Below are 12,110 nucleotides of genomic sequence, written 5' to 3' on the forward strand. Positions count from 1 at the left end.
GAGAGACTCATTACATGTACATTTACAATTGATTTGGTAAATCAAATATAAATTAGCAGAAAATCTAAATATGAAAAATAGAATGTAAAATATTTCATATTCATAGTATGCCAAATGCCCTGCACAAACTGAATAATGAGTGCTATTTAAGGTTTAGGTTATAGTCTAATTTACATGTCAGGAGTACTGATTGTCCTAAGGGACTTCTGGTTACCATAATACGAACCATCGGAGGCATTAGTTTGCTGTAGGTGTCTTCAATTGGAATATTATTTATAGAAAACCCACGTATACATCAAGCCTACTGCAGAATATATTCCACAATTTTTGCTGAAACTTGTGGAGCCTATTTTAACTCTCTCCCCTGTAATCCTAGCCACACTTTGTACTTTTGGCCAGAAGTACAAATAAATGAATTTATTCACAGAGAGCACCAGAGCCAGGAATCCACAAGGGGATGCTAACAAAGCAAAGTGAGTGATTAACTCTCTCACATTGCACTTACTGAATATATCTACAAATATGAAGTCAGTTAAATTCTGTGCAGTCATGAATTCAGTCACAGTAAGTGGAGTTACTCCACGAAGTCCAGTACATGGCAAGTTAATGTTAGTAGGATAACAAAGTTTCACTTCCCATTGTATTACATTAGAACAATTTAAAAAATAATACTTTCCTTGTTTAGTGAGCACCGGCAGCTCCACTTCTCTTATAGCATTTAAGCAGTCCAGTGCATTTTAAAGTTCAAACCTTAGTTAGGAGAAAGGAGCAAGTGAGCGTCAAATTTAATCCTTTGCTGCAGCTACTCTTTGGCCAGAGACAACTTTCTACAAAGGTGAATTAACAGGGGAACAGCATTGCTGCTGCCCTTCTAAAGGTGTCGTCAAATATTCTGGAACAGTTAGCTTGTCCTCCACTTCCTTCTTTTGAACCACTGGATCAAATTCTGATAACTGGGCCTCTTCCCAAAAAGACAAAGTGTAGTTGTACTCATGGGCACCAGGTTTATATAATTTTTGGTGGTGCCCAGAACGGAGCCATCCTATCCATAGCACAGACTAGGGCAACTGCCCTGGGCCCTGCGCTTCAAGGGGACGCGGGGTCCAGGGCAGACTGGGGGTTAGAGGGGGCATGGTGCCAGCAGAAGCGAGTGACCCAGCCCCAGACCACCCCTACTCTGCATCCTCCCTGCCCCCATTCCACCCCTTCCCCCAAGCCCCCGCCCCACCTATGTCCAGCTTCCGCCCCCTCCCCTGAGCAACACCGGGAGCTGGCGGGGTGGAGCGGGCTGTGGCCGGCTCACTTACTGCTGGCGCCAGGCCTCCCACTAGTGCCCCCAGGCTGCCCTGGAACTTGCGTCCCCCTGAAGCGTGGTAAGCCCAAACATTGGTGGAGCCGGGCCCACTTTCCTAAGTATTGGTGGAGCACAGGAACGACATATAACTTGCCGTCTATGACTGTTTAGATTTCTATGGGTTTTATCTTGCTTTTCCTGAGTGGTATGCTTTATAGTTTTTTGGCAAGGTGCTTCTGAAGAAAATTGTTGGGAGGAGGGTTTGCCATATAGCATCTGGCTTTGTTTTATCAGGCCACCAAGCCTTTGGTCATTTTCCCTGGAGCCCGTTCATTCCCTTGATATGACTCAGATAAAGGGGACTGAGGCAGGAGAACAATGACTAGTTTCTCCCTCAGCAGGTATAGACAATTCAAGATAGCTTTGCCCTGTTCTGGGCAGTTCTTTGGTTTATGTCTCCGCCTATTAGATTTCCACTCCAACTGCAAAGGAAAAATAGGGCTCTCCAACTTCTCTGAGGATTTACTTTTGTCTTGGAAAACTTCTACCCCACACACCCTAAAGTTTCACTTTCCTTCTTAGAAAGAGGTCTTCCCCCTGCTCCTTAGTCTCCTGGCCTGTGTCTCTGAGGAATAACAGGACTTGCTCTTGCCCACAAATCCACATCCCGAGAGGTTACAAATCGCAACCCTGCAAGGTCTGAGGTCAAGGAGCAGTCCGGTGACCATTCTGGTGAAGTTAACCTCTTTTACCCAGAGATGCTGGGCTAAACCTTCCAATAGAAGCTGTAAAAGGAAACCCATTTGAGAGTGACATCATAAAGGAGCTAAATAATCTCCTGGTAAAAATACAGCAGGAAGGGGTGGATTGAAAGGATGAGCTGAGCCAAGTGCCCCAATTATTTGGTCATTCAGGTCCAAGCTGCTTTCCCACCCTTTCCTCCATGGTCTGGAGCTAAGAAAAGAGACGGTTGGATAGCAATGGCTGATGATATATGCCTGGGCAGTTATGCATTCTTTCCATCCAACTTAACAGCAACTTACTTCTGCCAGACCTCCTGGAAGGCAGGAGAGGAAATGAGATAGGAATCCCCAGAAGCCTCTGCTTTGCTGACACTTAGTTCTTTGAACCAGCCTGTTTCCCTGCTCAACAGAGGAAGGCTTAAGTAATCCCTGGCTGGGACAGCCCTTGCTTATTTTACTCAAAGAGCCGAAGCCTATCTAGTCAAACCTGCCTCTAGCTGAGGTAACAAACACAGAAGAATTGGCAAGCTCCTCAGCCGCTTGGATCATACCCTTTCTTCCAGTCCCGCCCAAGTCTAGTTTTGTCCTTTAAGCTGCAAGCAAAAAACCTATTGTAAAGGATTCTTAAACCTTCCTGTGCAGAACAAAGGTTCTACCCCACCACCAAATACTGTGTGGGCAGCAGGAAATCAGGCACTACAGAAGTCACAAGACCAGTGGTTCCCAAACTGGGGCTTGTGAAATGTATCAGGGGGTTCTCAGAAAAAAGTTCTGTAATGGCATATAGAACTGTCCCTAGGAACTCTGGGCGCGGAGGCCAGCAGTCCGACCTCCGCGACCATGACTTCCTTGCAGAACAAGTTTAAGCTTTGTTGTAGTCATGCGTTGTTTGCCTGGACTGCTCAAGACCCAAATGCTTGTGGGAGGCACTCTTTATTTGAGTTGGCTTCTTAAATACCTTCATGCTGTTTCACGTCTGGTACTCCTTGATGAAACATGTAGGAGGCTTAATCGAAGTGATATGAGCTACAAAAGTGAAATCTTGAAAGGGTGTTGCCGTTTTCATAATGTAATGATAAATAATAATAAACAGTGTGTAATAAGCGTGTCATTAAAAAAACAAATTATTTCCAAGATCACTGCTTCTATCATTTATGCTTAAGTAAGGAGAAAACCCCTGGAAATATTCATTTTTAGGAGGGGGTTCGTGAGGTCTGGTATTTTTGTGAAAGGGGTTCGCAGATTGTTAAAGTTTGGGAACCACTGCACTAGACTAATCAATAGGCAAAAAAAATTACTAACAAGTTCATAGAATATAGAATATCAGGGTTGGAAGGGACCTCAGGAGGTCATCTAGTCCAACCCCCTGCTCAAAGCAGGACCAATCCCCAATTTTTGCCCCAGATCCCAAATGGCCCCCTCAAGGATTGAACTCACAACCCTGGGTTTAGCAGGCCAATGCTCAAACCACCGAGCTAATGTAACAAAAATGTTACCTGGTGAACCAAAATGTAGATTGTATTGAGCTAGGACATCTACAAAGAGTTTAATTACAAGCATTAGCCATTTTAACATGAAGTAAAATACTGGACTGGGACACGTTTTCCTCTGCCCACCACGCTTCACCCTTCCCCAGAACTCATTAACACATCTCCAGAGGAAAAACGTTCATCCAAATTACACTTTGTTTAAACTCAGCCATTTCATTTCTGGAACTTGGCTCTTTATTTTTGTACCTTTGTACAGCCAGCCTTTTGCTCCCCTACTTTGCCTCAGATCATTACTATTGACTCAGTATTTTGTATAAGGAATCACCACACAGCAAGACCATTAGGATTGCAAGAAATACTGAAGATCCCTAAGAAATCCCTTTGAAACAAAAATATTTTTGGAATATTGTTTTTAAAAGGTACCTACAGGTATCAGTGGAAGTGATCTAGATCAGTGGCTCTCAACCTTTCCAGACTACTGTACTTCTTTCAGGAGTCTGATTCATCTTGTGTACCAAGCTTCACCTTACTTAAAAACTACCTACTTACATATAAAACAGACACAAAATACAAGTGTCACAGCACACTGTTACTGAAAAATGCTGACTTTCTCATTTGTACCATATAATTATAAAATAAATCAGTTGAAATATAAATTACGTACATACATTTCATACAAGTCGTCTGTAAGAAATTTTAGTTTGTACTGACTCTGCTAGTGCTTTTAATGTAGCCTGTTGTAAAACTAGGCAAATATCTAGATGAGTTGATGTACCCCTGGAAGACCTCCGCGTACCCCTGATTGAGAACCACTGATCTAGATTAAACCCATTTAAATAGTAATGAAATGCTAGGAACAATCACATATCTGTATGAGTTTATAGCAACCTTTCCAAAAGGCACACTTAAAGAAAGGGCTTAAAGGAATTCCACAGATCCTCTAATTCAATCAGCTAACCTGCCTTTGATTTTTCATGTATGTTCACCACAAAGAAGAATGTATAAAGTTAACTGAAACAAAATGTTATAGCACTACACTGAGAAACATAAGTCAAATATTTATTGTATACCACTTAAAACAGCTGCACAAATTGCTCCTTTCAAGAAAGGCTCATTTAACAGACCATTCCAATGGGGGACATTATAAACCACCCTTCCCCTTCACTCTGAAAAAATAAATAATATTTCAGTAGCACTATACAAACATTAATTCTCATGACATCATTGCAGTGCCGTTAAATGTGTATTATCCCAATTTTACAGATTGAGTAACAGAAACAGAGAAATTAAGTAATTTGCCCAAGGTCACAAATCAAAAGCAGAACCAGAATTAGAAATACAGAGATCCTGAGTTCTAATGCTATGCTCAGGCTTCCAGACCATACAGACTCTCCAAGCTCTATGATTGTTTCCATCATATTGTCGTCTCTCCTTTTTGATTTTCTTTCCCCATTTACATGGCACTGGCATTTTGTTTACTTAAAGGACTAGTACATAACAACCACTTTAATCCAGTTTCCTAGTGAGAAAACTATCTAATTTACACACACACACACACACACACACACAAAAGTGATGGCCTCTTTCCATCACTTTCTTATGTATTGTTCTAATCTCCTAGTTCTCTTACAATATACATAAAAGAGATCCAAGTACCACATTTATACTCAAGACAAACGTTTCTTAAAATTGTTGAAGTGGTGAGAAAATTGACCACAACTAGGAAAACCTGAATTAAGTTTTTCCACTGCCAATTTATATCACCGCTGAATTTGAGATTTCCATATTGTGGAAGACACACACATACATGGAAATAGCCAGATTCCATTAAATGTAACTTGCCCCATAACAATCAGGGACTGTAAAAGGTGCATGTATCACATATGCTATAGATACATAAAAAGTCAATCGGTGGGTTAAGGACAAAGTGAGACCTTTTCCTTTTCCTTTTTTTTTTTTTTTTTTTTTTTTTTCAGTTTGTAACATAAAATCTCTCTCCACCACCATTCCTGCAATCTGTCATGGTAACAAACCTTACCTTCTACTAACTCTGTGACAACCATCGTTACCTATGGTTATTTGTTCCCAGATAACAAGAGTGAAGAACTAACCCGAATGATTTCTCCATTCAACTACAAAGGTACCAAACAGAGCACCAAACATAAGATTACTGTACTAGGATCAGGGGGAGTTGCCCTTCTCATCTGAAAGCAGATAAGCCCATTTAATGAATATATTTAAGACAAGAATATAATGCGATTTGTGACTCAGCGTTAACTATAGCATTATGTGAGAGTCTCCGCTATAATTACATATACTTCATATTTATATATATTGCATATTCTCAGGAACATATTTGGGTGTTCTGGAACACATTGTTTATGCTTACATTCCAAAAAAAGTTATCAGATAGTATGATGATTGCATCTTGTCACATTAAAACAGTTGCCTACTGCCAATTTAAAAATATATAGAAATATATTTCATATTTTACATGCAGCATCTATATACACACTCCTTTTTATCATACTCCCCCATATTACATTTTGTTCCAACAGTAAACCTGCAATATACCCATTAGCGACTACAGAACTGTAGTTTGTTGCATAGCTCCCAGGTGCACAAATACCGTACCATACAGTTCCATTCTCCTGGAGAAGTTTATTAATTTATTTTATAAGGGCTGTATTTATATAGTACATTTCCCTGAGTCTGCAGAATAAATGTAACTGTAATTAGGTCATTTCTAAAGTGATACAAATGACATGAATAATTTCTGGAATTGTACTGACTTATGCCCACATAAATGTAATACTGCAAAAGATTATGAAACAGCTATATACAAGCTGCCTTTTACATCCCTAATGCATACATTTATACCAACTTCAGATAGTGAAGTAATACCCACAGATCAATATTATATGACAGTCTTCTTACTAAACAGCTTAATTGACAATCTTGGCCAAACAGTCTAAAACAGCTCTGCACTTTTAGGATCATGTTAATCAATTTTTATAGGAATTTTTTCCTGATTAGAATAAGTCACATCTGTCCTATAGATTAAAACCACACGCCTAAGGCACTGGTTAAAATAAATCAATTTACTTTTAGAGTATTTGTATTATTATTATTATTTAGTATCATATTCTAGGATTCCCTGCTGTATTAACATTGAACCAGCAGAGGTCTTGCAATATACAGGTTACTCAAAGATTTTATAACAATATTCTGTTTTATGTATAATTGTAAAGGTTAAATTCAAAGTTAGAATGTCAGGGAAGGATGATTTCTGTCCTGATAATGAAACAAGAAATAAACAGCTGCTCTGTTTTGGGAATTGAACCTGTAATTTTAGGAGAGATCTTATAATATTGCTAATTGATAATGTTGGCTCCATAACACAGAAGTAAAGCTCCTTCTCCAAAATGACCCAAGTTACTAACTATATCTTCTTTCCTCCCCCTAAGCATCCGACAGCTATGGAAAGGTAGCATCATTAAATTCCATTCTCCTGCCTGTTTCAACATGCTGTATAAAATTCAGATTCAAGGGTGAAACCAGTTCTACAGAAAACAAAGATAGCCACTAGGAGGCCAAATCCTGTTAGAAAATTATTTGCATTTCTGCTAATACTGAAAGCAGTTTCTAATGGTTGATCCCAGCCTTTTCTGGAAGGGAAGAAATGGCTGTAAAGTTGAAAAGCCGAAAGCCCTTTTCAGTTAGGTGAGTAAAGGAAGGACAATGTGCACACACTGTATGATGAAATTTACCAAGCTTTATTAGCATAAAGCTAGTAAACAGAGAACATGCATATGTATTTTGTCTTGTATGTACATAGACATAGAACAACAGGGCATTCCTACTGCAAATCATGAACTTCCAGAAAGCCTTATTTTATCATTTAAGATGGGATATTTGCCCAGCATAGTCCTTAGAGTTACTCAGCAATGGAGCTCTAGCTCTTGTATACTTCCTCGAAGAAACAATCTTAAATTGTTTAAACTTTTCCTGCTTTGAAATTGTGTTGGCCAGCAAATAATAAATACATAATTATAGAACATTTTCTTCCCAGGCGAAAGAGCAACCACCTCCTGTAGAAAGAGTTCACAGCACCACCTATATTTCCAAACGGTGCGCACACACAGGTTGGCTACCAAAGGCAAACAGAGACACCAAGCAAGCCGGATTCCTGGCCCTTGCAACCACTGACACTTTCGTGTATTCTGTTAGGATGAAACGCTGTCAGTCCCATATGGCCAAAAACAGACATGGGGAGAGTAGAAAGACATTGGTGGCAGGGGCTGGAGAGAGAGGGAAGCAGGATGTGGAGATGGGGGCAGAATGCAATGAGGGAAGACCGGCGGGGGGGGGGGGGGGGCTAAACCAGGATTTGGCGATGAGGGGTAGAAAGGGGATGAGGAGGCAGTGAGTGATTGACAGGAGCTGGTTTTAGGGGGGGAAGGGGCCTCTGTCCTGGTGGGGTGATGGAGGAATGATTCAGAGGTGTGGGAGGGACTGGATGGATCATATTGGGGTATAAAAGGGCTGGCTGGGGGCTAGGTCACAGGGGGGAAGGGAAGACATCTGAGGCTGGGTCACAAGGGGGCTGGCTCAGGAATAACGGTCATGGGGGGCGAGTGGGGCTGGCTCTGGGGGGTACAATGGGGAGCAGGGTCTCGGGGGGGGCTAGCTCGGGAACAATGGTCACAGGGAGCGAGCGTGGCTGGCTCTAGGGTGGGAAAAATGGGTCATGGGGGCACAATGGGGAGCGGGGTCATGGGGGGGCTGGCTCGGGAATAACGGTCATGGGGGGGGCGAGCGGGGCTGGCTCTGGGGGGCGAATGGGTCACGGGGGCACAATGGGGAGGGGGTTCACGGGGGGGCTGGCTCGGGAATAACGGTCATGGGGGGCGAGCGGGGCTGGCTCTGGGGGGAGAATGGGTCACGGGGGCACAATGGGGAGCGGAGTCACGGGGGGGCTGGCTCAGGAATAACGGTCACAGGGGGCGAACGCCGCTAGCTCGGGGGGGGCGGGGGGCGAATGGGTCACGAGGGGGCTGGCTCGGGAATAACGGTCACGGGGGGCGAGCGGGGCTGGCTCGGGGGGGGGAAATGGTCACGGGGGCACAACGGGAAGCGGGGTCATGGGGGGCTGGCTCGGGGGGGCACAATGGGGGCGGGGGTCACGGGGGGGCTGGATCGGGAATAACGGTCACGGGGAGCGAGCGGGGCTGGCTCGGGGGGGGGGAATTGGTCACGGGGGCACAATGGGGAGCGGGATGACGGGGGAGCTGGCTCAGGGGGGCGGCCTGGGAATAACAGGTCACGGGGGGGTGTTGGCCGCGGAGGGAGGAGTCGGGATCCCCCCCGCGGGGTCAGCGCCTCACCTGCGCTGCGCCGGGAAGGAGGCGGGAGGGAAGCAGGCGGCTGGGTCACGGCTCCGGCTCCGGCTCCTGCTGTCGGCGCCGCCTCCCTCGCCGAGCCCCGGCCGCTGCTCCCGGCCGGCACCATCGCCGAGGGGAGCTCCCGCCGCTGCCCGCTCCTGCCCTTCAGCCCGCGGCGCGGCTCCACTCGGCTGCCATGGAAATCACAAACACGCCCTGATTGGCCACACGCCGGGCCGGGGCCGGTTTGTGTCGCGGGGGCTGATTGGCCAGACTCAGTGGATTGACAGCTGGGTAGGAGGGGCTCCCAGGGTCGTGGGCGTGGCTCTAGCCGCCCTCTGGCGATTGAGAAAAAAGGGTCCCTCGGCGCGTGGGAGGAGCACGGGCACATCTGTATCAGTGTGAACAGCTGGATACATTTCTCGATTTGGATGAATGCCCAAGAAAACAGCTGAATGTGAGTGAAACACCTGTCTGCAGATTGGGCTTTGAAGCATGCACCTCACTGCACCTGTCTGAACAGCTGGTTTTGGCAAAAACATTTGGATTTAGAGCAACAGCTAGGTCAACATCTGTCCATGATGTAACACCTGGGTACGCAGCTGGATTTGGGTTTGCTGGGATGAATATCTAAGCAAACAGCTGGGTCAGGGTGAGCACCTGGACACTTGTCACAATTATTATGAACAGGAATATAGCCTACAGGCAAATGACTGTGGTGAAGAACATCTAGAATTTGATGACAACATTTAGATTTGGACAAACATATGAATCAACGTGTAGGTAAACAGTTTGGGTTTAAAAGCTTGTGGATGAATAGATATCAAAACATTATGTAACTTTGCCAGCTACTTCAGACCTTGTTAAATACAGCCTCCTGTAATAATCACATCACATATATTTATACAGTGCTTTTCAGTCCAAGAGATTCCAAAATGTTTAAAACATAAACATATGGCAAGCTGTAGAAGAAGCATATGGCACATGTACAGCAATCACTTCACCTATCACAGCACTGAAGTTAATTCACCTCTGAACTGCTCATTCATTTTTATTTTTTCACAAGAGGTTTTCCACTTCACAAAAAGTGGCTGGCGTAAACATCACCCCAGTAGCACTAATCCTGAAAAACTGTGTTACTGTTTGCTAAAAAAAATTATAGACAAATTGCCTATTACTGTGATGTCTAGAATGTTTGAATCCCAGCGTTGCAAGAAAATAACAGATAGTATGACAAAGGTTTTCACCTACTCTAAATATACCCACACCAACTCTACAAATGTATACTACCACATCCAAAGAAGAAAGTTATAATGTGTACTTGAATTACAAGAATCTTTAAGAAAGTGCAAGAGCTCCAACCACAGAAACCACAAGTGAATAGATACTTATGAACTCCAAGTAGAATGTGCTGCCTGGCTAAGATATTGCCAAGCTCACAATCAGTTAATTACAGGAATAGAACAGGCAGGTGAAAAAAGTCTAAAGCTTAGAATTCCATTGTATGGATTTGCTGTTCAGTCTTGCCTGGAAAAAAGAAAGTTGCAAAGGGCACTGAATGCTTCTCTTCTGAATGTTCCACAGCTGACATATAAATCAGATGTGAAAAACTTCCCAAAACAAACAGCCCTTTTGAGCAGTCCATTTCTAAGCATAGTGCAATAGTGGGTGGATGAAATTAAAAGGATACACACATAAATGTTCTTAGAAGTCTGGTATAAGCAAGAGTATAAGAGAACTGGTATAAGAGAGCTTAATTCCATCACAAATAGGGCCCTACCAAATTCACAGTCCATTTTGGTCAATTTCACATTCACAGGATTTTTAAAATTGTAAATTTCATTTTTTCAGCTATTTAAATCTGAAATTTCAGGGTCCTGTAATTGGAGGGGTCCTGACCCAAAAAGGAGTTGTGGGGGGGTTGCAAGGTTATTGTAGGGGAGGTTGTGGTACTGCTACCCTCACTTCTGCTGCCGGTGGCAGCGCTGCCTTCAGAGCTGAGCAGCTGGAGAGACGGGGCGGCTGGCCAGGAACCCAGCTCTGAAGGCAGAGCCACCGCCAGCAGAGACGGAGAAGTAAGGATGGCACGGTATGGTATTGCCACCCTTACTTCTGCGCTGCTGCCTGCAGAGCTGGGCCCTCAGTCAGCAGCCGCCGCTCTCCGGCTGCCCAGCTCTGAGGGTAGCAGCACAGAAGCCATGGTAGGGTATTGCAACCCTTACTTCTGAGTTGCTGCTGGCAGGGCGCTGCCTCCAGAGCTGGGTGCCAGCCAACAGCTGCGACTCTCCGGCCACCTAGCTCTGAAGTCAGTGCAGAAATAAGGGTGGTAATACCACAACCCCCCCTAAAATAACTTTATGACCTCCCTGCAACTCTCTTTTGGGTCAGGACCCCCAATTTGAGAAACTCTGGTCTCTCCCATGAAATCGGTATAGTATAGGGTAAAAGCAAACAAAAGACCAGATTTCACGGTCCATGATGCGTTTTTCATAGCCATGAATTTGGCAGAGCCCTAATCATAAAGGTTCTTCAAGTGTTCTCTGGCTGCTTACATATATATTGCCCTTTAGAACCGGAATCAGACCACATGTCCATCATGTCTGGAACCTTTTGATCACAATTCTGCCATCACTACCCTATACATAAAGCCAGGTTTTACACCACTGAGGAAGAGGAAACAAGATTGGAATCTGGCTCAGTAACACAATCACAGTGCTAGTTACTTCTCTATCCCTAGAGGTCCTAGTCCAGGTGACTTGGAGATTTCCACCATACACTGACACAGACACATCTCAAAAGTGTCACTCTATGCTGCAGAATCATATTAAGAAGAAACAGGTTTATAGGCTGCTCAGGTCCGGGGACTAAGGGCAAGGGAATGTCCCGTCCCCCATCCCCGTCCCCTGCCCTAATTCATGTTCCTGGGCAAAAGGAAATATTGGTTGGAGGGATTTAACAAGATTCCTGTCTAAAAAAACTAGTAAACCTGATCTATGAAATCCACTCTCTGCACTAAGTAGTTAAGCATTTGAAAGATGGTTATTAGTCATCATTAAAGAGTACAGACTAACACGGCTGTTACTCTGAAATTTGTATCCTCAGTGGCCCATCTCCTACAGAATGCAGCCATTTCAATTTGAAATCCCCTAATATAGTTTCACAAGCATTACTCTCTGAATTTCCCAGTGAGAGGATACAG

The 12,110-nt window shown here is 44.1% G+C and overlaps 1 protein-coding gene across 6 annotated transcripts in view; it reads right to left on the reverse strand.

The window, feature by feature from the left end:
* TPST1 (tyrosylprotein sulfotransferase 1) overlaps positions 1-9,107 on the reverse strand; it is a 59,640-nt gene extending 50,533 nt beyond the window's left edge. For all 6 annotated transcript variants that reach the window (XR_013348246.1, XR_013348245.1, XR_013348247.1 and 3 more), the window contains exon 1: positions 8,915-9,107. The gene's annotated coding sequence lies outside the window, so the exon portion shown is untranslated. The remainder of the gene's footprint in view (positions 1-8,914) is intronic.
* Positions 9,108-12,110: the final 3,003 nt, after the last annotated feature.

This window comes from Eretmochelys imbricata, chromosome 17 (genome assembly GCF_965152235.1).
Source record: "Eretmochelys imbricata isolate rEreImb1 chromosome 17, rEreImb1.hap1, whole genome shotgun sequence".
NCBI classification, from domain to species: Eukaryota; Metazoa; Chordata; order Testudines; family Cheloniidae; genus Eretmochelys; species Eretmochelys imbricata.